Below are 4,415 nucleotides of genomic sequence, written 5' to 3'. Positions count from 1 at the left end.
GGGTTTCTCTGCTGTAGGCCGGGTTAGTGTAAAAGCACTTTGTGACAACAGCCGATGTAAAAAATAAGCCATATAATTTGCTTGATTGTAAAAGTGATGTCCTCTTACCCGTCAGACAGGAAGTAGCAGTGATGTCCTCTTACCCATCAGACAGGAAGTAGCAGTGATGTCCTCTTACCCATCAGACAGGAAGTAGCAGTGATGTCCTCTTACCCGTCAGACAGGAAGTAGCAGTGATGTCCTCTTACCCATCAGACAGGAAGTAGCAGTGATGTCCTCTTACCCATCAGACAGGAAGTAGCAATGATGTCCTCTTACCCATCAGACAGGAAGTAGCAATGATGTCCTCTTACCCATCAGACAGGAAGTAGCAATGATGTCCTCTTACCCATCAGACAGGAAGTAGCAATGATGTCCTCTTACCCATCAGACAGGAAGTAGCAATGATGTCCTCTTACCCATCAGACAGGAAGTAGCAATGATGTCCTCTTACCCATCAGACAGGAAGTAGCAGTGATGTCCTCTTACCCATCAGACAGGAAGTAGCAGTGATGTCCTCTTACCCGTCAGACAGGAAGTAGAAGTGCCAACACTGTAAAGTGTCTGGGATGTCCTCACCGTTTTCTTCACCCCAAACACCTCCACTTCCACTGTCTTCTGTCTGCTCCCAAGCTCCCTCTGACCACAGATGGTCAGCACACAGTCAAATCAAACAGCCTGGTCTCCAGGCTATTGCGCACAGCTCATATAAGCCTGGGTTATCAACCACCCAAAGGTGGCCTTATTGAGAGTGACCATGGAATTCTAAAGTACAGTATTTGTCATTTAAATTTTAGCGAATCACATGACTGCGATGCGTGCCTCTGTGCATGTATTGTGCTAGTGTACAGGGGAGGGCCAGGGGTCAGGTGTCGGAGATCATTGGTTGATAGATTAAGCTAATGCCTATGCGTCGGGAGATACTCCCCGCACTCTGTGTTGGCTAACGAAGGCCAAGTTTGACGCATTGACCCACCAGACTCTTCGCACATTTTAGCGGAAGTGTCTGGGAACGAGATTAAACAAGGCAACAGTAAACATGTAGTCCCCTACATGAACAGGCTAAACAAGCGCTTAGTAGTGGGGATGTTGATGTTGACGTGTCAATGAGCAAGGCAGAGGCAAAAAGACTGATATATACAGTGATGGTGCAGAGATGGCAGGAGCAGTGGAATAGAGATAATAAGGGAAGGCATTTATTTCAGGTACAGAGGAAAGTCTGGGAGGGGGGGACGGCAGGAAGGGACAGAAGAGAGGAGGCTATTTTTACAAGATTAAGGGTGGGACACAGCCAGTTGAATAAGACATTAAACGTGATAGGAAAGCATCCATGAGGAAAGTGTGATTATTGTCAGGAAATAGAGACTGTGGAGCATGGATTGCTACAGTGTGGGCAATATCAGAGGGAAAGAGAGAGGATGAGATCTAGTATGAGGGAGAAGGGGATACAGACAATTAGTTTAAAGAGTATATTGAGTAGAAGGTCATTAGATATAGTCTCAAATATTTTGTTATCTTTTTTAAGAGAAACAGGGTTGGCAGGTAGGATTTACTTTCTCCCTGTCTCTGGCCCATATTCCAGTACGGTAGGTGGCGGTAATGCACCATAATGTTGGATGCCAACCGCCGATATACCCCACTGAAGAAGAAGAAGCTGCTCCCCTTGGGACAGTTGAGATATTGCGTGTGACTCACAAATTTCAGTGAATTTCTGTAGCTCCCGCCTTGGGCCAATCACTGTAATTGTATAAATGCCGGATCTCTATGGCGAGACGCATCACTCACCTAAGTTTCTTAAAATCGGCCCAGTGCTGTCTGAGATATCGCGTGTGACTAATGTACGAACGGACGGCGACAGAATCGTCGCTTCCCCCGATTTCATCACGTGGACAATCAAACTACTGAGAACACAACTTCAAAGAACAGTGAACACACTTCTCACAAAACACTTATGAGTAGGGCAGACTAAAACACACTCCAGGGTTGGGGTCAATTCCATTTTAATTCAGAAAGTAAACCAAATTGCAAGTCGAAGTATTCCTCATTGAAGAGAATTGGAATTTCAATGTACTTCCTGAATTGACGCCAACCCTGACAGACACTCACATACGTGGAGGTTGAGATGTGTGTGTCCTGGTGAAAGGAGGGGAAGGTAATGTTTATGACAGTCTGCCTCCACACACACTTTAGAACCTTCAGATATGTACCCACTAATCGAGCACGTCGGGAACCACACCCTCCACACCTTACCCCCCACACAAACCCCCCCCCCCACCCCCACCCAAATTGTTTGCATAGTCAACTTACACACAGCTCTGACACACACACTTACCCCACCAGACATGCCACCAGGGGTCTTTTCACAGTCTCCAAATCCAGAACAAATTCAAGAAAGCGTACAGTATTATATAGAGCCATTATTGCATGGAACTCCGTTCTATCTCATATTGCTCAAATAAATAGCAAACCTAGTTTCAAAAAACAGATAAAGCAACACCTCATGGCACAACGCCTCTCCCCTATTTGACCTAGATAGTTTGTGTGTACAGTTGAAGTCGGAAGTTTACATACACTTAGGTTGGAGTCATTAAAACTAGTTTTTCAACCACTCCACACATTTCTTGTTAACAAACTATAGTTTAAGTCGGTTAGGACATCTACTTTGTGCATGACACAAGTAATTTTTCCAACCATTGTTTACAGACAGATTATTTCACTTATAATTCACTGTATCAAAATTCCAGTGGGTCAGAAGTTTACATACACTAAGTTGACTGTGCCTTTAAACAGCTTGGAAAATTCCAGAAAATGATGTCATGGCTTTAGAAGCTTCTGATGGGCTAATTGACATCATTTGAGTCAATTGGAGGTGTACCTGTGGATGTTTTTCAAGGTCTACCTTAACACTCAGTGCCTCTTTGCTTGACATCATGGGAAAATGAAAAGAAATCAGCCAAGACCTCAGAAATAAATGTGTAGACCTCCACAAGTCTGGTTCATCCTTGGGAGCAATTTCCAAATGCCTGAAGGTACCATGTTCATCTGTACAAACAATAGTACACAAGTATAAACACCATGGGACACACACAGCCATCATACCGCTCAGGAAGAAGACGCGTTCTGTCTCCTAGAGATGAACATACTTTTGTGCGAAAAGTGCAAATCAATCCCAGAACAACAGCAAAGGACCTTTTGAAGATGCTGGAGGAAACAGGTACAAAGTATCTATATCCACAGTAAAACGAGTCCTATATCGACATAACCTGAAAGGCAGCTCAGCAAGGAAGAAGCCACTGCTCCAAAACCGCCATAAAACCGCCAAACTACGGTTTGCAACTGCACATGGGGACAAAGATCGTACTTTTTAGAGAAATGTCCTCTGGTCTGATGAAACAAAAATAGAACTGTTTGGCCAAAATGACCATCGTTATGTTTGGAGGAAAAGGTGGTCCTTGCAAGCCGAAGAACACCATCCCAACCGTGAAGCACGGGGGTGCTTTGCTGCGGGAGGGACTGGTACACTTCACAAAATAGATGGCATCATGAGGAAGGAAAATTATGTGGATATATTGAAGCAACATCTCAAGACATCAGTCAGGAAGTTAAAGCTTGGTCGCAAATGGGTCTTCCAAATAGACAATGACCCCAAGCATACTTCCAAAGTTGTGGCAAAATGGCTTAAGGACAACAAAGTCAAGGTATTGGAGTGGCCATCACAAAGCCCTGATCTCAATCCTATAGAACATTTGTGGGCAGAACTGAAAAAGTGTGTGCGAGCAAGGAGGCCTACAAACCTTACTCAGTTACACCAGCTCTGTCAGGAGGGATGGGCCAAAATTCACCCAACTTATTGTGGGAAGGCTACCTGAAACGTTTGACCTAAGTTAAGCAATTTAAAGGCAATGCTACCAAATACTAATTGAGTGTATGTAAACTTCTGACCCACTGGGAATGTGATGAAAGAAATAAAAGCTGAAATAAATCATTCTCTCTACTATTATTCTGACATTTCACATTCTTAAAATAAAGTGGGGATCCTAACTGACCTAAAACAGGGAATTTTTACTAGGATTAAATGTCAGGAATAGTGAAAAACTGAGTTTAAATATATTTGGTTAAGATGTAAACTTACGACTTCAACTGTATGTACTGATATGTAGGCTACGTGTGCCTTTAAAAAAATGTATGTAGTTCTGTCCTTGAGCTGTTCTTGTCTATTAATGTTCTGTATTATTTCATGTTTTGTGTGGAACCCAGGAAGAGTAGCTGCTGCTTTTGCAACAGTTAATGGGGATCCTAATAAAATACCAAATAAGAAAGAAACCGTTCTCCCCGTCTAGTCCTTAATGCGTATGCGCAGTTCTCTCTGTGCATCG

The sequence above is a fragment of the Coregonus lavaretus genome (assembly GCF_964263955.1).
Source record: "Coregonus lavaretus genome assembly, chromosome: 7".
In the NCBI taxonomy this organism is placed as follows: Eukaryota; Metazoa; Chordata; class Actinopteri; order Salmoniformes; family Salmonidae; genus Coregonus; species Coregonus lavaretus.
Note: the sequence above shows the minus strand (reverse complement) of the source record.